General features: G+C 38.9%; 1 long non-coding RNA gene across 1 annotated transcript in view; it reads left to right on the top strand.

Annotated features, from left to right (window-relative positions):
• The window catches only part of LOC148001140 (uncharacterized), a 33,644-nt gene that overhangs the window by 7,080 nt on the left and 2,818 nt on the right, over positions 1 to 23,746 (top strand). The gene's annotated exons all lie outside the window — the stretch shown is intronic.

The following is a 23,746-nucleotide window of genomic DNA, read 5'->3' as shown; positions in this document are numbered from 1 at the left end:
ACAGCTAGTGACATCACACTGGGACCCACGAAACACATACACGTGGCATGTTGGTGTAAATTTTCTAAGGTTGCTGATTATATTGTATTTACATAAGAAATACCTTTTTTGATTGGTGGAGTTGAACAATACTCGTACTTGACAACATATCAAACATTGATTCTCAAACTTCTCAAATAAAACAATGTCACTGGGCCTGAAGTGGTGACTCTGGCTAAGAGGACTTATTGCTCATGCAGGAGACGCAAGTTCTGTTCCCAGAACCCATGTGGTATCTTGTCAACTCCAGTTCTAGGGGACTCAACCCCTCTTCTGACCTCCCCAGGCTTCTTTATACACACATTACCCATATGTAAATGCAGTCACATGCACATGCACGTTAGAGAAGTAATATTTTAAAAGCATGATGTTTTATATTATTTCTTCATTTTTCTGAATTAAAGGTATTTCTAATAAAAAATAGAATTAAGCTAATATTGTTTATGCCTTTAAATATGTGGTATCTCCATGTGAAGCATAATACTACTTCACTTATTCAGTGCGAGCAGCAAAATTAAGAATTACATGAAGTGATAACTAGCTAATTGCTTATCTTTATTTCCGTACTATATTACAGAGAGGGAATTTAATAGTTATGAAGTAATTATATGGGTAAATGATATTTAATATTTTAATTTCTTGCTAAACTGTTTCATTAATTTTTAGATAATATTATTAAATTGAATAAATGTCATAGAAAGAGTCACAGAAGTATGATGGTATTAGATAATGCATGCTGTTCAAGCCAACAAAGACTTTCTCATTAACATTTCAAAATGGAATCTTTTAGTCAGTAGCCAGGGTGATTTCAACTATAAATACAGTGTTTGTGATAGAAGTCTTGTATTATGGACACTGTCTTGTTCAGCCTTTGAGCATCCCTGATATTTCTGTGGGGATATTTGCAGAAGAGATACCATGGTTTCAAGTTGACAAGCTATTAACTCTTCTCTCCCTAAAGCGACTATGAAACAATTCACTTGGAAATTTTGCAATTAGACTTTTGCCTTTCCACTTAGATGCTTATTTCTTATTAGTATTCATCCCCTGAAATTCTTGAATCCTTTAAATATTGCTAATATGTTTGTCTCCCCCTGCCTACTGGTAATTTTTTTTTAATGGATGGATAATTAATTGTAGACTGGTAAACTTTACATGGAAAAGAATTCGGTTAGAGTATGTCTGTATTTATCATTAATACTAGAGTGTCTTAAGGTAGTAGGATAGCAAGTAGGGAACAGATAAATGATGAGTGAAACTATTTTATCCTAAGTAGCTGGTTGGGTGTAGACTCTTTACAACGACGAGCAATGGGAAAGAATAAGTGAAATGGGAAGTAAGTGAGTCTCGTCAGGAAGTCAACCAAGCCTCTAGTGTAGCTCAGCCTTTAGGCTTGTGGTCTGAAGACTCCTGGAAGCTAGAAAACATTCCATACGATCATATAACACCAGTATTTTTGGGGAAAGGGAGTAAGAGGCAGAGACTATGTGTCCTTGTAAGTGTCTGCATGAAGTAGAACGCTAGGGGATTTCCACAACCAGTTTTTCTTTGGAATTTGAAAATTCATGCTGTAGTTTTATTTTAGGGTCTATCAGGGCCAAGAAACCTGAGTTACCTTTATAGAAATTAACGTTTATTTATAAAGAAACCACATTTAATATTCATGAGCAATTCTTTTAAACTTTAAAGTGTTAGGTGTCTGCTATGGGCACAGCTGCTTGATACCTAAATGTTTCCCCTTGCCCGCCTCTCTGCCGAAAACCGTTTTCAAAAGTTAACAAATCTTTTCGCTGGAAAAGCAGGAACAGTTGTTCTGGACCAGTTTTATTTCTTCCATGTTTTCTCTGCTGTACAGAATTGGAAGACCGCATTTCTCTGGGTTCAAAGGGACAAAGCTGTTAGTACAACCATGTTTCTGCAGGTCACTGGCTACTGGCTACCTTGTGACATCACTGCAGAATGGCAGCTGTCAAATGAAGTCCACTAGGAACCTGGTCAGGCCGTAAGCATCTGACAGGTACCTTATCTAGTCGGTAGGAGGTTTCAAGCCTCTGGAGGACTGTTCAGACTCAAACAGGGGTCCAGCAGTAAAGCCAAAAACCCATCCTCTCTGGTCTGCAGGAGTTGCATTTATTTTTCTTAAAATGAATTTCTGGTGGACAGCCAACAAATATTTCAAAAGATACAGACATTTGTGTTCATGGTTTCCCAAATAAAGGGCAAAAAGGAAAAGAATATTTTCTTCTTTTTTTATATCTTGACGATAGAGCTATTTTAAACATGTTAGGCTTGCTACTGGGTTTTTGGCAACTAGAGGGCAAATATGTGGTTAGAATTAGTAATTTTTCTGTAGTTCCAGGGCATAAGATCACAATAAAGGAAATGACCTGAGGTTTCTTTTCAGACAGAAGATGACAAGCTCAGTTTTGCATTCTGGAGAGTTCTCTATTACCTTTGCTAGTCATGTATATTTCTATTCAAAATAATGGCAAATTATTAAAAGTAGAAGGCACTCAAGCTTTATTTCTTAAGCAAGTTGTTTTATATTTTAGTAATTTTAATGCTACATTTGCATCCAGAAAACAATGAAGATATTTTCCATAGCTAAAATACATGCTGTCTCTAGACCCCGGTATACTCATATCTTTTGGCTACAGAGGAGAAATACAAGTCTAGGAAGAGAGAACTTTCCCACACTAATGTTGTTATCAGCAGCATAAACGTCTGAAGCCATGGACCATTTTAAACTCCCTGTTCAGTCCACACCCTGAGTGTGCATACTTCTGCTCACACATACTTCCTGCCTGAGGAACTTGGTGAAGTTATCTGTAAAGACTGGATAATGAAATATTGACTGAAGGTGTGAGATCCTGAGCCCCGAGGATGGCCCAGCATTAGACTGTGATAATTAGACTTTGGCTATTTTCAAGTGTAAAATGGGGTAGATAGAAACAAAAAATCTATGTCCTAAAGATTGAGCTAATGCACTTAGCATAGTCCCTGGTGCATAAAAGGAGACAAGTAGATGTTTTATGTTATTCTCACTATGATAAAACTTACAGCAAAGTTGTAAGAGTGAATGGAGAGTACACATAGCTCACCCAAGTGTGTAATCATTTTACTGGTGAAGGTGGAGGATATTTGTAACACCTTTTCCAGCTTTGCTCTATCCAGGTACTTGATAAAAGTATTAGTGTGTACTAGACACGTCCAGTTACAGAGGGCACTCCAGTTCGGTTTCATTAACTAAAGTTACAAACACAAAAATATTATTTTGTTAAAGATGTCTTTGTTTCTAATTGTGTACTTGGATGTTTTGTTTGCATATACATGTGGATGCCGTGTGCATGCTCCTTACCCTAGGGTGCCAGCAAGGGCATTGGGTTCCATAGAACTGGAGTCATAGATGGTCGTGAGCTATGAGAACAGTGCTGGGCAGTAGCCTTAGATACTCCCGAAGAAACATCTCTCCAGCCTGCAAGGCATTCTTTTAATATTCGTCCTGTCAGTGTCACCCTCTTGAGTTAACTGTACTTACTCTAGCTTCAAAGCTATAGAAGTTTTCTTTTAATCTGTACTGCAATCCCCATCCTAGACAAAAGGCACCACATAGATCCATGGGAAGTAGGAATCTAAACTCATGTCCACTAGGTGGAAATGGATAATGTGAATAGTATGTGAAATAGAGGTGTTTTGTTTTGTTTTGTTTTTAACTTTGAGTTTGGGGTGGTGTTTTATTTGTTTTTAAGTAAAGAGTAAAATAGTTCAGGCAATAGACAAGTTCTGTTTAGCTGAGGGGGAGGGACAAATACTTTAAAGTAAATCCTCCTTGCTAACATACATTACAAATTTTGTTTATAATCAATATCATAATCAAGGATTACTTCATGACTTTAAATCATGCTAACTCAATGAGCTCATTGACATTCTCAGTTATTTATGTTTGCTCCAAACCAGTAGGAAATTCACTTGATATGAGTGATGTCACAGCATAAAATGAGTTGATTGCCTCGTTGAAATTATACCCTCCAGTTTCATTCATAGAAGAGCTCCACTTTAAGCGTGCCAAAGGCTTATTTGTGCAATGCAGGCTGAAGGAAGCCATTGTCCTTAGAGTGTTGAATCAGTGTTTCCATTTCAAATTTTAGAACTTGAGCTAAACATCCAGCACTACCTTGCAGTAGGGAGAGAGATGTGGCAAAGCAAATTTCTTAGCACTTTACACTCCAAATCTACACAGTAATGTGGTCATTATTTTTTAAATGGCTTTGGAACATGTGCTATATTTAATAAACATTGATTATTTTTACTTGGTTCTAATTTCATTTTACTCTTTGTGTCTTTTGTAGCATATTGCTTTTATGTTTTAATATTGGGATTCAATGAATAAAGTAACCATAAGAAAAAAAATTCATCAACTCAACAAGCTATTTTCTATTTTTAGAAGGAATTCAGCCAAGGTAGGCATGTGTTCTCCTAACTATACTGTTAGTAGGATAGCATTTAAATGTGGGTCTTCCTGTCAACTCCATATTTTTCATGTCATTTTACAGTGATGGTGTGGTAAAGTAAAAAGTGGTGGACTTTGGGGTCATATACTGGCTGCCAGTCTTGTTTTTCCAACTAATAGAGGAACAATGGTAAACACTTGCCTTGATTGCTCAAGTCCTCAGTTTGTTCTAATAATCTATACTTGTCTACAAAGTGTTATAACTCTACCATTTCTGTAGTTTTTTCTATCACTCTGTGGTATTTCCATAAAGGAAGCCCAACATCATTAGTTGAACCCCAGGTTTGTGTCTCGTTTTATTTTCCTATAAGTTAAAATGAACTCACCACACCAAAGGATGCATTTCTTGAGTCCTGGTTTGGCTATCTTCTTAGCTGTATTTGTTCTTATTAGATAAAGTTTCTTCCCATTGCTTAAATATAATTTCCTCTAGAAATGAATAGCACATAGGATCCCTTCATCAGAAAGTCTAAGGATAAAACTCACAGCATTGTCTTCCTATAGCTTTCTACTGCTTCAGTACATGACCAGACAAAGTCCTTTGATGATAATATGAAGGCAGTGAGGTGAGGACAGAGATCTGATCCCTAACCTGGTCTCTAGGAGACCCTATTTATAGTTAATAAACCTAGTTATATTTATTCAAAAGCAATATGGCCACTCAAGCATGAGCTAAAAAGAAGGACACCAACAAACACACCAAACTTTCTCAGGAGACCCAACAGGTCCTCAGCCCTAGACAAAGAATGATAAGCAACTGAGGAAAGCTGGGAGCAGGACAGGTGGTCCTCTCCAGGAAGGACACAGCAATTGGTCTTTGGTGTTGAATACACCAAACAAAACATACAAATAAGTAACATTGTATGAATTCAGCAGGGTATATTTGGGAAGCTATACATATAGAAATACATAAATGCATGTATAACATGTTATGTATAACAATTTATGAGGAAAAAAGTCATACATTTGAAGTAGAGTGGAGATGGCTATACATGAGAGTTTGGAAAGGGAAGGGAGAAATATAAGTAAAATACATCACAAAGATAAAAAAAGTACCTTTACTCATTAGCACAAATTCCATATTGTTGCTTAATATTTATTGCATCTTCCTGCTTCTCTTAAGGTCAGAATCAGGGCTGTAAACTAGTTTCTCTTAAAAACAACAAATCCATCTTCTTTGCCTTGGGTTGACAGTTTTGGAATAGTGTGTAAATCCAGCAGAGAAGCAGCCTTCCGCCCTGTCAGTCCTACAGGTCAAGTGTGCCTTACAGAGACTGGGTCCACATTCTGTTTCAGGAGTTCTAGGAAAGATAGCAGTCTCCGACATTTATTCCCGGGGAGTATCTGGAAACTATCTCCCAACAGCCCTGCTAATGTGTCACTGGTCACTTTTAGTAATGGTCTCAGTTACCTACAAGGGGCACTGGGAGATCTGTGTATACAGAGGTGTTCTTTCGCCAAACAAAGGAACAGCGAGTGGCTGTGGAGGGACGGTTTGTCTCTGTACACATCTTTTTTTATCCCCTGGACAGTGCTTTGCTTGTGTGCAGGGAAAGGAACTGGCTTAACTTGAGCATTTTGGGCACAGAAAGAAAAACAAATCTTTTCAGCCCCTTGGTAAAGCAAACCAAATGAGTTCCAAATGTGAAGCATTTTGGACCCAGCGTTTTCACTTCTAAGATTAGAAGGGACACAGAATGACAGCATAGAAATGCAGAACTTTTTTTTTTTTGAGTAATGAGATGAATATGCATCCTCTCATTTCAATAGCATTGCCAAGGATAGATTTTTTTCACAGTATAAGCAGGGGTCAGAGTAGCCCACACACTAGATTGTGTTTGGCCAGGACACCTGGATTCAATTTAATAGAGTAGGTTGACCCAACATCTGTAAATTTAAAAGGCATTTGTATACAAACAGGAATTTATGATATGAACTTTGCAGTTTTCTGTCTATGCTTACAATATTTTTATTCTGTTGTCTTTCAGGGATAAAGTAATGTGAGCTATAGAAAGATACTTTAGTAACTAAAGGGTCTTTGGTGAATAGTCAAAGAAAAGTGGGAATGGAGAAATGGAGGACACATTGTCTAAAGCTATAATGTTGTCTATTTACCATCCCCTGTCTCCCAGAAATAAAAACCTTTCTACTGTTGACAAATGATATCCAGAATTTCTGTCTGTTTCTTGGGCACAGAGCTGTTCTACCTGCTGACTTCTTTACTTGGCTTTATATATTGAACACTGCCTTGAGCACCTTCTCTGCATATTTTAATACTCAGTCTTTTCTCATAGTCTCTGGTTGTATTCTCTGCTCTATTCCCTCATATCTGACTGTACACTCTCTGCAATGATGTTCTGCTTTACTAGGAGGGAGAAGAAGAGAAAGTAGGAGGTAAGATCTAACTGTCTTAGTGGTCTGCTTTTACTAATTAGCCCACATTTTCTATTTTTCTATTCAGGGAAGATTCCAAACTTGGCCTAATCCAGTAACCATCATTTAGTCATGCCACCAGGGATGGCCACAATATCTTTAACTCATACATGTTCCTTGGAGAGATATTTTGTGTCTAAATTGTAACAGTGATCATTTGTAATGTATTCTTTTGAAAATAGCATAATGATGGTGAAGATTTAATTACCAATACTAACTTAGTATTAAAGAGAAAAGAATTAAGTATAAAATTGTGAAGTCAATAAGGAATGTACAATTTCCTCCATACAAAGAAACAGATTTGTCTCTGTTATTAGGTTGAAACTTGATGCAAGAAATTTAACTGGAGTTCCACTAAAGGAGAATATTCCTTATGAAATAGTTCATAGGAACACCATGAAGTCCATCTGCTATTTATACCTGTGCCAACACTTCAAGATAGGCTCTTTCTTACTCTTACCCTTACTTTCACCCACAAAGATTTAAAAACCACCATATCTTGCCTGAAAATTGTCAATTAACTATTCATAAGGTACTAAAATGATAAAGAGTGAGCATTGTAATACTCTAAGACTTCCAGTGGTTGCTCAAGTGTATTAGTCAATAAGAGAATGAAGGAAAGAAACATAGGGAAGACTATAAGTGTCTTACAAATCCTCATCATTTTAGAGACTGTATGTAATTTCCAATGTAGTGAAAGGAGTTGATTAGTAAAAGGCAAAGAAGGAGCATCTATCACTTGTTTCTACATAGGGATTTATTTAGAAAGCTAAATCCTAAGAAAATTATTCCTTGCTGCTGCTGGCAATATTAAGTTTCTAACACCCTACACGCACGCTCTTTCTAGAACATTAATAGGAAAGCTAACTTTGAATGAGAAACAACAGTACCCAAGTGGGTTTTCAGATGTTGGTAAAAAGGGACTACAAATGAGAGAATTTGAGAAATTCTGTAGTAGAACTTTTCATTATTAAATCATCTTTTGATTGAGCAACCATTTTCTCCAGACTCTATGGTCAACTGTACAGTAATATTAGATCAAGAGATTTAAATAGTAGACTCATTTTGAGTTCAAATTGCATCTGTGTCTCTCAGATGAATAGAATAGAGAAGTAAATTCTACAGTTTAACATGACTAGATTAATTTCCGGTGAATGTGCTTGTGACATACCTATGAACCTCTTTTAAACATATTTTTGAGCTTAGACATGATTATGTTACACTCCTCCACATTTGCCTTTCTATTCTCTAACCCTTCCTTGGTACATGTTCCCCATCCCCACTCTAATTTAATACTGTGGCCTCTAATTCATATATATATATATATATATATGTATATATATAATAAAAATTATATATAATGATATAATGTGTGTGTATATGTGTGTGTGTGTTGTGCATAAACTAGTAGCAAAAAAGCCAAAACCATACATAAAAAGCTGTCTATGGTCAGTTTCAGTGTTGTCTAACCCTGACTCTCACAGCAGTATAGGCTATTACTGAATTGCTGTTGTTCCTGGTCGCAACCTAGGGATGAATTGTAAAGCTTCATTGCTGAAGATACCTGGGCTCTTTCAGAATGGTTAGCATAACTTAATTTAAAAGAATGAGTAGATCTGGAAGTGTAGATTGTGGTGGAAGAAGTCTTCTAACCAATTAACGAATGGACATTTGATAGGAGTTTCTGCTGGCATTTTAGTCCCTATACTGTAGTCTTACTAATGAGAACCATAAGATGTCCTTAGATAAAATATAACTTCCTGGGAAGGAATGGTGAAGTGTGAACTATTGGGGGAGATTCCTGCCTGGGAACAGCCTCTCTAGGAGGCAGGTACAAAGCTCCCATGAATAATGGAGCCGAATAGGGACAAGGAGTCCTACATCACATTAATATCCATGAGGGCAGGCAAGAGGCTGTGCTGTGCTGATGAAAAATAAAAGGGATTATGTGATAGGACTAGGGTAGTAATGATTGGAATCCACGGCCCAGCTTAGGAATAAAGATATGGGCCAGATATGTGGGGCAGGTGTCTCAGGCCAGGGTACAGATCCCATTATTGATGCCACTCTACCTTAAAACCAAGCTGGTTAGCCAAATATATATGCAGAAGACCTGTGGGCGACACCTATAGGCTTCCTGATCTCCTGGAACCTTCATGAGTCAAGGTAGGTCACTCTGTGGGAAGTGTTCTCCTAGTGTGTTACTGACCCCTCTTGTTCACAGAGGCTTCCTCCCCATCCTTCAAAGGACTCCCATTGCTCCACCTAATGTTCGGCTGTGGTACTCTGCATCTATGTATATCAGTTGCTGGAAGAAGTCTCTTTGGTTACCTTGATGACTATTCTGCTTGGCTCTGGTCCCAGAATACTCTGTAGGTAGGAGGAACTCTAGGTTGAAAGTTTTGTGGCTGGGATGCTGTCCCAATCTTTCCACTGGAGACCTTGCCTGGTTGTAAAAGATGGTTGGTTCAGGCTCCATGTCCCCCACTAGTAGGAGTCTTTGCCAGGGTTATTCTTGTATATTCCATGGAGTTTCTACTGAGTCAGGTTCCCACCTCACCCCCAAAATGCCACCCAACTCCAGAATTACTCTCAATATTTTTCTTTCTTCCCTCAACCTGATCCCTGTTGCTCTGAGCACCACCCACATCCACTTCACTCTGAAAATCTACTCTATTTCCCTTTCAGGGAGATCCCTTTTAAACATTCCTTCTTACTTGTCTTCTCTGTGTCTGTGGACCATAGCATTGTCTCTTACGTTACAGCTAATATCCACTTATACCTGCGTACATTCTATGTTTGTCTTTCTGACTCTAGGTTACCTATCTCAGGATGGTTTTTTTCTAATTCCATCCTTTGGCCTGAACATGTCAAGATGTCATCATCTTTATCAGCCAAGTAATGCTCCATTGTGTAACTGTACCACATTTTCGTTATCTATTCTTTGAGTGAGGGGAATCTAGGTTGTTTTGAGCTTCTATTATAAATGAGGTGGCTATGAACATGGTTGGGAAAGTGTCCTTGTGATACGATGAAACATCCTTTGCTGTATGCTTAGGGGTGGTATCATTGGGTTCTTAGGTAGATTGATTCCCAATATTCTGAGAAACCACTGTATTGACTCCAATGCGGCCATACGGGTTACACTCCCACCAGCAATGGAGGAGTGTTTCCCTTGTTCAACATCCTTACCAGCATGAGCTGCTGACTGAGGGTTTGATCGTAGCCATTCTGATGGGTATAAGATGAAATTTCAAAGTCACTGTGATTTGAATTTCTTGGAAACTAAGGATGTTTAATATTTCTTCAATGGTTTATGGTCATTTGAGATTCCTCTATTGAGAATTGTCTGTTTAGATCTGTAGCTCACCTTTAAACTGGATTGTTTGGTTTGCTGATGTCTACTTTATTGTGTTCTTTATACAATTCGGATATCATCCTTCTTGCAAACACTGGCATGGGAAACAACTTCCTGAATAGAACACCAACAGCACGGGCACTAGGGTCAGCAATTAATAAATAGGAATTCATGAAACTGAAAAGCTTCTGTAAGGCAAAGAAAAGGATATCATCGATAGTCAACAGGTAGCCCACAGACTGGGAAAGGTTATCACCAATGCTCTATCTATGGACTTTTCAACCATCCCCAGAGATAAAGGTAGGAAGGACTGCCACAGCATGGTGAAAAGACCAAGTTGCAGAAAACAATTTAATATGGGCTATCTTTTGGCTACAAGAATTGGGCTCTTATTGAGAACTCAACTGTTCCTCAGGTCATCCTTCACTAACGGATTTTAATGATGCCTGCTAAGATGCCATGTCTTCTGACTCTCACAAGATATTGAAAAACATCATCTATGGCAAGGAAATACATTGGCAATAACAAAATATTCCTATGAACCAGAGATCTCTTTTCCAAGGGCAACGTCCAGTTGTACATATGAAACAAATCTCTGTTTCTTCTATGTCAGGGACTGGTCCAGACCTTATCTTGCCATTGTAGACTCAACAGGGAAGACCAACTCTCTCTAGGACAAGCCCAGGAAAGGGTAACTTGACAAATGGAATCTTTCAGTTTTTAGCCTATTTACTGACACTTCTCCACAGGGTCAGCTAGGAACTGTTAACGCAGAGCCTGAGCAACCCATGCATCCCATCTGTCCTTCTTGTCCTTGTTTGTCCTTGGGAAGCACTCTGTGGGTGGAGTGACTTTGCAGTACCTAGGATCTGCTTGGGCTTCTTTGTTTTGCATTAGGAAGGAATGATCCAAAGCACCCTGCCTCTTCTCTTTCTAATGAAACAGCATTAATAGGAAAGGTTTTATAAAATATGAATTTCATTTCTTTTGTGTATACAGGGTTTTGGGTATAGTCATAGAGTTTCAAAATAATATTCATTATAAGAGTGTTATGATCTTTCACTGACCTCACGGGGAGGCAAAGAAAAACCAAGCACACACCTCTCATACCTATCAGCAGGAATTTGGACTCATTGTGGTCGCACACAGGGTTTTCCTTCCACCCAGGAGGCAAAGACAGGCAGAGGCAGAGGCAGAGGCAGAGGCAGAGGCAGAGGCAGAGGCAGAGGCAGAGGCAGAGGCAGAGGCAGAGGCAGAGGCAGAGGCAGAGGCAGAGGCAGAGGCAGAGGCAGAGGCAGAGGCAGAGGCAGAGGCAGAGGCAGAGGCAGAGGCAGAGGCAGAGGCAGAGGCAGAGAAGCCATGCAGATCCCCTGTGCTTTTGAGTTCAGCCAAGACTACATAATAAAACCTTGTCCCCAAAAACAATACAATATTAACAACAACAAAATCTATTAATCGTGGTTTTCAAAATCCTGCCAACCTTTAACATATTTTCAGTGTGTATGGGTTTACTCATTCTGGACATTCCTTAAAGATGAAATCACACAATACATGACCATTTTTTAAATTTTATTTTTCTTGGATGTTTTAAGTATTTACATTTCAAATAAATACCCCATACCCCTTCCCCCTCCTCCTGCTTCTATGAGGGTGCTCCCACTGATCATTCAATGCTCACCTGCAGTCTAGCATGTGCTAGTACTTCAATACTTTCTGTTGTCAAAAAGTATCTATACAGTATATGGAGTTGGGCATTTGCTTTGAATGTTTGATTATTATGAATGTGTTTTCCTTGAGCATATACCCAGGAATGGAACTGCCATGCTGTGTAGCTGAAGAACTGTAGCACCCTGTTTTCTCAAGAGGACATGCCATTCCCCATTCTCAGTATAGGAATTTGATGACCCTAATTTTTCACCATGGTGGCCAACATTTGCTGTTTCTACCACTTCCCTGAGAAATGAGGTGTCTGACTCTTTCCCTAGTGCTTCATGGAGGATCCTGCTGAGGCTCTAGCTGGTGGCTCTCCTGCCATTTGTATGCATTGTTTGGAGAAAATCATGCAGATCATTTGTCCATATCATTTTTGGTTTTATATGCTTTACTGACATAAAAGAGAAAAATGATCTAAATGCATGTCTTTCATTAAATATGCTAATACCAAATTTTCATCTGTTTACTCTCTCTATATTGTCTTTTTTTAAAAAAAACGTAGTTAACTAATTTACATCCCAAACACTGCCCCCTCTCCTAGTGCTCCCTCCCAGAGCTTCTCCCCATGCCCCATCTCTTTGCTTCTGAGAGGATAGTGTCTCCCCTGGGGAGGATTAAGTGAGTCACTGTGAGGCCAGACAAGGCAGCTCTCTGCTGCACATGCATGAAGTTGGGGCAAGGGGGTATCCTTGTCTTTTGAAGCACAAAATGTTTGAATTCTAGTAAAATCCTTTTAATCATTCACGTTTTTATCTCATGCATTTGGTTTTGCACAAGAAACCATTACAGAAAGATGAAAATTTATCAAGGTTTATTATTCTTTCCTATGAAAATTTTACAGCTAAATCTGTCGTGTTTTGGCTCGTGATCTATTTCCAGCTAATTTTTTCAGGTTAGGGATACTTTCCTTGTCTTAGAATTCTAATCTATTGATTGTGGACGTGCGTTATTTGTTACTTTAGTCTATTTTTTAAAAAGTTAAATAAAATGTCTTGGTCTTGTTTTCTCCTCCCCTAATACATCTTAGATCCTCTCTATCTCCTACCTCCCAACTTTCTGGACTTTCTCTTTCTTAAAAAACTGAATACACAATTCCCCCCTACCCCTACCGCAAAAAACTGAAAATGGAAACAAACAAAAGACCAATAAGACAAAGTCAAATAAAATAAAATGTAGCAACACACACACACACACACACACACACACACACACACACACACACACACGAGTTGGGGGGTGGGACATTGTAACTATCCCTGGGAATAGGGCCTGTCCTGGAATGTGGTTGATATGTCCAGTGATGTGCCATTGAAGAGAACTGATTTTCTCTATGTTGGCAAGTATCAATTGCAAATTGTTTTACACTTACTTTCGAGACCCTGTATCCACTTCTCCCTCAGTGCTGGGACCCCATCTGCATTCTTCCACCAACACAGCAGTGTCTTCATTTGCCTGTGCTGTAAATCTTAAAGTCAAGTAGAGAGAATCTTCCAAATTTGTGCTCTTTTTAAGACTGTTTGTTTATTCCGAGTCTCTTGTATTTGCATATGAATTTTAGGACTCTCTTGTTATTTTCTCCAAAAATGCCAGCTGGGATTTTGATAGAGAATAAATTGGATATGTAGATGAATTCGAAGATGATTGCCATTTAAACATCATTAACTCTTCTGATGCAAAAATGTGAGATTTCTTCCCATTTATTTGGTTGTCTTCACTTTTTAAAGTACAGTTGTGTATTTAAAGTTTTTTTATGTGGGAGTTTTGGTCCTTTATTAAACTTATTTTGTTCTTTCTGATGTATTGTAAATGAGTTTTTATTTTCTTAATTTCCCCTTTGCATGGTCCATTGCTAGTATATGAGGTTATAATTGTCTTTTATTCTTAAGCAGAGATCCATTCTTTGTAAACATTTTGTTGATTCTTTTTGAGTTTCACACCAGTCCTGTTCATCTCCTCATCCCCTCATATCCTCCCTTTTCCCTCAAAATCTCTCTCCAAATTAAAACAACACACAAGCAAATAAACAGGAACAGATAGAAAAGGTTAGAACACATCTCAGAGTGGATGGTGTCTCATGCCACGGTGTGCTCCACAGTGTGTCCCTCTGTCCACACAAATGCCCATTTGTCCATTGCAAATGCTCATTGCAATGAGTCACTGGTCTGGTTCCTCGTCTCTGGATTCTGTGACACCATTGATGCTGGGTCCTCACCAGGACTCCTCCAAGTTATGCTGCTGTAGCCTTGTGCCATGGAGATCCTGAAACTTGGGAATAGCAGGACTGGTCCTTTCCTGGGTCCCAATCACTCACCAATGATGTAGATTTTGGGGTGTGCCATCTAAGATCCCTAAATCTGGGCCTAGGTGATAACAGCTAGTCAGCCTATCAGCTCTCCCTTATACAAATCTCCAGGGCAAGCTCTTCAGCCCTGCTCTGTCTAGGCCACCCAATGTCACTATCAGCCAGAACACAGTCAGCTCTTCTGCTTACATGGCTACATCCATGCCTTCAGAGCCAGCCTCACTGTGCTGCCCAGTCAAGGAGCAGAGTGCACTCTCCGGGATTTAGCCTGTGAGGAGCTGGACTAGCTTTCCCTCGCTATCAAGTAGTCTTCACTATCAGGATCATTCCACTGTTCTGCCAAAATGAGGTGCGGGTCCTGTTTCTACAAGGGCTATACCCAGTGAGAGGGAAGGGCTACTTCTCCCTTCCTCTTGTTCTTGGGGCCACCTCTCCATACTAGCACAGTTGGTGAGAGGGTGGGCATCACCCCCACACCCATACCACTTCATGACTCTCTCATGCTTCAGCCATCAGAGATGACGCACCCATGTCCCCTACATCTTGACTGTGCTGCCCAGGCAAGGTACAGAGCCCATTCTCCCAAGTGCTTCAGGCAGCAACGGACAGGGCCAGCTCACCAAACTGAGAGCCACCTCTTGCAGGTGCCGCAGCTGGTGAAGAGCCGAGATGGCTGTCCAGAGCTCATAACCTCATGGGCAGCTTTCTTGACTGCTGAATGTATTCGGGGTGAGGTAGCACACCACCTTTGTCCCTGTACCACCTCACAGCAGATGAGTGGTGGGTTCAGCTCTCCCACCTACTTGGCCTTCCAGAAGGCTCATCCATACCATCAGGGACAGCTCCACTGTGCTGGCTGAGTGAGGAACTGTGGCCGCTCACCCAAGTGCTGCAAGCTGTGAGAGATGGAAAGAGCTCTCCAGAACACTGCATCCAGTGAAGGGCAGGGCCAGTCATGCATGATCCCGGGACATGGGAGTGGTCCCAGCGTCTTCCCCAACCAGGGACATTTTCATGTTCTCTTGTGGTAATATGAACCACAGATATTGGCACCTACCCCTGCCACTTCATAGCCATAGTCATACACACAGACATGGCTCGATGTGGTATCTTAAGCTGGAATCCCACCATGTCCCCAGGTGGCAACACTGGCCATCACCAGAGGCTGCTCCTCTCAACTCTTGGATTTTCAGTTTCATCTCTCTTCATAATGCTCAAGCAACTCCACTTCTCTTTTCTCCCATCTGGCCACCATATATTTGTATATTGTGGTGGCCATATATTTGTATATTGTGGTGGCTCCAGCTACAGGGCTGGCCATGTGGCTAGCAGAACCCTAGGTGACAGCCTCCATCCATACTTCATAGTGTGTTGGCAAGCAGATGTTTATGGCCCACCAGTGCCATGCACTGGAGGGCAGGTCTGTGGGTGGCAAAGTAGTCTACAGGTCTCTGTCTGTCTTCTTCCTTCTGTGCTGTGGTGCCTGAAATTGATTTGATTTGATTTTTGCGAGTCCTAGGTAGAAAATAGCTTTGGCCAGCAAACATGGCATCAAGCTACGATGAACAAAAGGAAGCCATCTGCTCTGCCCCAACTGATATAAGAGTAACACCACCACCAAGATGTCTTTGTGACCATTTCCGGGGTGATAGTTGTTATCTTATATCAGGCATTATTTATTGAGAACATTTATTAGTTTTATTATTTTGCCTTTCATATATATAATATGAGGTGGCATTGTTCCAGTCTTTTGATTTATAAGGCCTTTTGTTTCTTTTTGCTCACGAGATGCCAATTTTCTTCTTCCTTTCTTAATTATGAGAATGTCTACTGGATAATAGCTACATAGATGCTACCTTTACTTCCCTAGCCACCTTTAGCCATAATAACCAGCAACAAGATATGATACTACATGACTGCCTAAATGTATTTTGTGTTTATGTATATGTTTATATTTGAGCACACTCATGTGTATGCATATATGTGTGTTTGTGTGTGTGAGTGTGTATGTGTGTGTGCATGAGTATGTGTGTCTGTGTGTGTGTGTGTGTGTGTGTGTGTGTGAGAGAGAGAGAGAGAGAGAGAGAGAGAGAGAGAGAGAGAGAGCTCTTTAGATTAAGGTAGCTCTCTTTAGCCCAGCATTCCCGAACATGTGTTTCTTTTCAAAGCTAAATGGTATTTATTTGCTGCTGTTTGACTGATCTTTGACTGAGGCTCATTCCTCTAGCTTCTATTGCCTTCTCTGGACTTTGAACAATCTTTCAGATGTTGTATGACAATATCAGCCAACTGCAAATTTACCTGGATTTGTTCTTTCATCCCGGTGGTCTTGGCATTGTAAGAGATGCTGCTCAGTCATGGCGTTCTCTGGAGATGTTTTCTGCCAGGCTGAGTTGAGGAAGATGTGTATGACCCGATGGTGCTGCTTCACACGCTCCTAAGGTTTCTTTGATTTTGTTAAACTGGTGCATGCCATGCCCCTCAACTTACTGTTAGTGTATTGAGCAATTTACCAAGACTTTACTAAATTTGACCAAACTTATAGGTGTCTTTCCTTGGCAAAGTTGCCCTGAATACTTTATTCAGTATTCTGGAATCTTCTCCTTTCTGTCCTTTGCCTGGAGATTGCCATTACTAGAGGTCCTTAGGACAAACTTTGCTAATATGTGAAAAGAACATTTTTTTCTGAGTTAATAGATATTCATGACTCTAGATGTATAACTGAGGAAGACTACTCAAGTTTTATTAAACAAAAAAGTATATAAGCCAACAAGAAACCTGAATTAAAGTTAAACGAAGCCTCACAGATGGCTTTTAGATAGTTAATGAGATGCAACTGTAATATTTGTCACAGATATGGGTAAGTAGAACTATGTATTTTCACTCTTTTAAGAGCCTTCTACTAGAACGTTGTAACTACTATCTGTGCTCACACAGCAATCCTAGTGTACAATGTTGATTCAGATTGCCCCAACCCCATAGGTTGTAAGTGGAAGGGAATCATCTATCAGTGTGCCTCTGAAGAGGCTAAAGCTTGACAAGAATACCAAGGCTAGTGAACTACTTCCTTTTACAGTTGTTTTCAACCTTTCATGGCTCTCAGGTTGCAGTTCACTCTAGGACTGCTTCAGATGTGGAGCAGTCACAAATGTATAGACCTAGAAAACAATTTTGCTGCAATGATATGATAATCTGTATTTGATATTTTTCACTTTCAAACTGTGATGGTTAGTATTAATTTTCAACTTCATACCTTTGAGATATGCCTCCACACATCTGTACAATGGATTTTCTAGATTAAGGTTACATCCTGAGATTATCTATGAGGACCTGTCTTTATTGAGTTCATTGACGTAGGAAGATCCATCTTAACTGTGGGCTTTGACATTCAAGGTAAACTGAGGTAGGTATAGAATTGGCAAAGGACTGGGGTCAGCAAAATATTCCCTGGGCGGTCAGAGAAAAAGAAAATTGTAATTGTGGGCTTCTCACCTGCACCTAATTTCCCTAAATAATGACTGTGAGAGTTAATATTTCACGAGTAAATGAAATATTAAGCTTTTGCTTGCTCCCTGAGTAGCTGATAACTTAATTACCTACCTGTTTATTCTACTCTCAGTCATGGCACTTGGTTGGTTACCTTTTCTGTTTCTTGGGACCACCTCCTTCAGTGATCAGGGCAAATCTCTCCTCACTTGACTCTATTCCAGAAATACTCTCTGTGCTGGAACTCCCACTGCACTGATTCGTGTTAAGTTAATAGGCCAACAACATTTCATCTGACAGGTGATGCTTCTGTACATTGCACAAGAGTCTCTCTACACTCTTCCCTTCTAGCTTAATAAAAGACTCTTTCCCTTACCATAAGAAACTACACACAGTAATAACCACTAGGAAGACTGTCAGGTAACGTTATATTTATTATGTCCTGTCCATATGCATTTAACAACTTTGGAGAAACTACTCTACTATCTATTTTATTCTAAGGAGTTCTTCCTAAATTAATTTACATCATAACTTGCATTAATAACCTAAAATGTCTTCTTAGACATAAGAAAAATTTTTCACTCCTAAACAGCTTAAACAACTTTGAGACTATAACTATCTCGTCTCCGATGCCATCAGAGACCTGTAAAGTAATAAATATTACCTGAGTGTGCAGGAAGTACAGGGATTCAGCTTCCAAAATTACAGCAATGTCAGCGATGACTGGCTTCCTGGACACTGCCCCCACATTGAGCCGTGTCTTTGTAGCATCATCCTCAGCCTTCTGGACCAGAATATCTGACAAACCTTTTTATGAAGCAGGAAAAAAAATGAATGATGCTTACCCTGTGTTGGCAAAGTTTGCCATCAACTTCCATGCATCTTCAGTGTCCAGTCTGGATGGCATATTGTCAACATTTGAAGCAAGGGCTGCTTCTTGTCCAGAGCCATATTTGAAGTAAATTCCACAAGGAATTTGGTCCTTCAATGCTCATCATCTTCTTTGAAGTAGAATGTGGTGCTGCCGAGAGCTGACATGGCTCACTGCCATAAAGATCCTTTTATTTGTAAAATATCCTTAAATGCCATATCCTGTAGCTCTCCAAGGATTTTAAAGACCATCTACCTATGATACATCCGAATAGGGAAACGTTGCTTGTTTCCAGCTATTTACTCTTTTTTCAACTTTAGAAAAATATTTCTGTAATTAACTAAACAATATCTAACATGATCACGAGTTTGATTGTCTGACTTGTGTTTCCTAATTATTCTAAACAATTTGTAATAGCAGTTTTCAATAGGACTAGAACTTAACATTGCCTCTTTAAGAACTGCATTAGGTACAATACCTTAACCAGGCGTGATACATAGTATGTTGTAACCAAATATAACTTATTTCTGTATCAATATATAAATATCTATTCCAATGTGGAATTTTTGACTTGTAGTAGCTCTAATAGTTTAAGAGTAGAATCAATAATCTACTCTTTGTGCCATTATCACAATGCTCCTCCTTTTTCTTCATTAGTTCTCTCCCTTTCCCCCTAACACTAGATAGGAGAGAAAGAAGGGTAGAGGAAAGAAAAAGAAGGTAAAAAAAGATCCCCAATTTAAATTTCCTTGTTGTGTTTCTTCCCTGTCCAAGACCATAGCAACTTGCAACTATCTCCCTTAAACAACAACAAATATCCCTCATCCATCCAATGACCAGAACCAATCCACCCCAATCCATCTCTTAGAATGGTGGCGTTGCTCTCTTAAAATTGCTTCCTGCTGATTTGAGGTATCTTTTTTTGGCGGGGGGAGGCCCATAAAAAGTGGAACGTTTGTAAGTCTTAAGAGAGCTATTTGTAGCATTTGCTTTCCAGTTCCTGCATGCTGAGAAAGTTCAGGTTATAACTGAAGTCCTGATTGGAACAGTCTGTGAGCTTACCAGCATGGTTGTGCTAAGTAGTGGGCCATATTTCATGAGTTCTAAACCTGTTTCTTGTTCCTTGTGCATGGCCTTCAACGCCTTGAACACTTTGTTCTGTATAAAAAAAGAGAGGGAACGGTGAATCCTGGCATGTATGCATTGACTGATTGTTCCTGATTTGGATGTGATATGATTAGCTTCTCCAAGTTCTTGGTACCTTGACTTCTTTACAATGATGGACTGAAACTTAGGCTTGTGTCCCAAAGAAAATTCTCTCCTCTCAGGTGCTTTGGTCAGGATAATTTTTGTAGCATCAGGAAATAAAATTAAGGGACACATTTTTTTGCAAATAGTTTCTTTATATAAAGATGTATTCCACTTTCACTCCAACTTCCTTTGACGTTGGTGGGAATTAACATTATATTTTAAGGAGATGTTGAGATGAAAATTTTGTAATAATTATTAATTGAAATAAATATGGCAAAATAGCATGCTTAAAATAAAATGTGTGGAGTCCAGCTTTTGCTAAACCCAAACATAAAACCCTATGTATCTCTGAAATAAAAAGGTTTATTGAGCTACTAGATAGTAGACAACGGAGTGAGCATTTTTTTGTGACATATTCATCTGAGCACTACAAGTACCTCCAAGAAACAGCAGAATATTTCCATCAGATTGGGGTTGATAGTATTTCTTACTGATGTGGAAGGAAATCATTATACATACACTGATAATCTATTAAACCTGGGGGACAGAAAGGAGTAGGGACAGGCTTAGTATAGAAGCATAATTAGTAAAGAGAAGAGCTTATCCCCTTCTGGGTTGGTTTCTGTTAACCTTTCAAGATTACCTGTGAAGACAGGAGGTGACAATCATTTTTGAGTACTGGGATTTAAGTGTCAAGTCTTTCGGCTGCTTTGCCTATAGTTGTAAACTTACCCTTGCCTTTTTCCTCTTTGTATCCAAATTCAAAAAAATCTGCAGGATTTTCCTTTGTTGTAATAACTGGTTTAGATCGAAAGTGATTATTTGGACTTTTACTAATTTAAAGGCCATTGTCGCAAGAAAGGATTCAAATAGTTTGTGCAACCTTAGATCTATTTAGGGAGGAAAGATAAATATGCAAAAGGTGGTAATATAAATTTGTGTTACAGAAAAACTTTCTTCCAATTATTGAGATCAAAGAAGCAGGGGGAGGAGTTTTCACCCCTTTTCTGTCGCAGGGATAAAATGGTCCAGGCAATTTATGCAAGAGAGTGTTTATGTGAGCTTAAACTTCCAGAGGTTTCAGGTCCATAATGTAGGGGAGCATGTCAATAGGCTTTAGGCAAGAGATGTCATGAATGGCAGCAGGAGCAGGAAACTGAGAAAACAGGAACTCAGAGGCTTTAGAGTCTCAAAGTAGGCCTCCAGTGACAAACTTCCTCTAAAAAGGTCACACCTCTTAAATCTTCCCAAACATTGCCACTAACTGGAGGCCAAGTACGCAAATGTTTGAGATTATGAGGGACATGTCCTTCAAGCCACAACAATTGAACTCACTAATTATGAAAAGACAGAAACAGAACAGAACCCCAACAAAAACAATTAGTTTGCTTTTCCAAATTATTGTTACTTACTTGGTTTCCTTTTCATTGGTTACTGTGGTCCACATAGAATAAGACACCTCTCTTTCTTGTTTCCATTAAGGAAAAGCTAATTTAGCCACATATTAATGGTGAGTAGAACCTAGTTTATAAAGATTTTCATGACAACATTGTTTATGGAAGATTATTAAATATTTAATGTCTCTTGATAGGAGATTGATTCAATAAACTATGTAACCTTCACAGGAAAAGTTTTATACATCAATTACAATTATTTTTGAAATTGGTTTATTGATCTAGAAAAGACTCATGATATACTACAAAATGATGTATATGGGTTAAACAACAAACACAGAATCATCACACATTTACATATTTATGTAAACATATGGTCTTGAAATCCTTCTCTCTCTGTCTTCTATAAGAACATCAAATTAGTCACACAATACCAAATTTTCTCAAGCAACTCCATCTCCTAAATATTCCGTATGTCGCCAAACAGTGCCATCACCTGTGGCCCAAATGTGCAGATACCTGAGTCTATGAGGGTACTTCTTTATTTAAGCCACAAAAATGACAATAACTTGAGTTGGCTTTTTGGGTCCCCAACAATTGGGTGGAGGTATCCCGCACCCGACACTGGAATTTTTATTTGATATATTATATATAGTTTCTGTGAAGACCATTATTTCCTGTATAGAATGTACCCAATTAACCTTCTGTGTTTGTGTAGCAAGTATTATTTTCATATAATTTCACTTTACCACATTTGATGAAAGTATCAGATATTCTTGAAGAACAATTTATAAACTGGGAAACTGAAATACTAAAATTGCACACAATCCAATTTCGTTAAATACATCTTGTTGTGAGCTGTGAATCAGGCACAGCGCCCATGCTCACAGGCTAGACGGTGCGAGCTGTGACGCAGGCCTCCACCTGCATTCTTGCTGATTGTTGTGAGTGTTCAGTTCCAATCCTGCCCTGTGCTCTTCCTTCTTTTTCTGAGGTAGCCCTTGAACTACAGAAGACCAGAAAATCAGCTTCTTTATTCTGTTCCTGTTCGGCAATCAATTTTCAGTGTGACAACACTTGTTTATGCCTATTTAAAAGTGTCTCTGAGAAACTCCATGAGAAAAGAGAGAGTACTGTCAAACCAGCTTGTGGAATTTTATCATTGACTTCATGCCCTTTGGTTTTTATTCTTTCAGAGCAGTCAATCAAAGTGTTATTTGTTACTAAATATCATGACAGATCATTGCTGAATGTAGAAGAACATGTTAATTCTAGAAAATTAATGAATACCAAAACATTGTTGACTAAATATTTATAATAGGATAGTATATTGTCCTCCCCATAGTATAAAAGCTACACATTTCACTATTTTTAATTTTACATATAAAAGGATCATAATACTCAATCCTACTCAGAAAAGTCATGTCCATGTAAGTGATAAAGAAATTGAAAATTTAAACATATGGATGAAGTCGTAACTAAAATCATTAGTGCCTTTTATGGAATAAATAATACTATATTATAATAGAAACCATTAAGTGAGGCAAACTTATAAAGGTATTAGTAATGTTCAATGTTTCATTGTTGAGATCTAGAAATCTAGAAAGATATTTAGGGATGGTTTGGCTTGAGGACACAACTTTATGAAAGGTGGCTGCAGTTCTAATAGTCACAGGACTTGCTCAAGGTCAGACAGGAAATTGGATCTAAAATATCTGTAATACATGTTCTGTTTTCTACTCTGTAAGTCAATAATGGAGTTGACTGTCTATCAGATGACTACAATGGGATATCTGGTATATGGATTCTCCTCGGGATACTACGTTTTATTGTTAGAACTGAATTTAATATGAAAGAAAGACAATGAGAAGGAAGAAGAACAAGAAAACATTTGAATTCCCTGAAAAACAAAACAGCATGTATCCAAGTTATATATACCCGTGAGATTCTGAGAAATGCAGCAAAAGGAAGGGGTTAAAGCCTGACTGTCTTAAAATACTTTCTTAATGCTAGGAAGTCAGCACTGAACCAGAAAAATGATTTGCTACTTAGAAATACCCATGTGTGAATAACTTTAGCATAAAATAGTTAATAACACACAATTTATTGTCAGTGTAAGTTCTCACCCCATTGTGGACATGCTTTGTCCTCTGGTATAACCAGACAGAATTGTCTACATGTACCAGTCAAAAACACCTTTCAACAGAATTCTAAGCTATCATATTAGAAAAAACAGTTTATATTTAGTCCTTGAGGCACAGTGAATATCATATTATATGCACTAAAAAGGAGAACTCGCCCTGGATAAGCCCTGGCAGTTACACATTTGTCCAATGTTTCTTCCCTTTCTGATCTCTATTCAAATGCTCTCGTAGCCTTTCCTTCACCG

The sequence above is a fragment of the Rattus norvegicus genome, chromosome 15 (genome assembly GCF_021556685.1).
Source record: "Rattus norvegicus strain SHRSP/BbbUtx chromosome 15, alternate assembly SHRSP_T2T, whole genome shotgun sequence".
Lineage (NCBI taxonomy): Eukaryota > Metazoa > Chordata > Mammalia > Rodentia > Muridae > Rattus > Rattus norvegicus.
The sequence above is the reverse complement of the archived record's forward strand: the minus strand, read 5'-3'. Positions and strand labels throughout refer to the sequence as shown.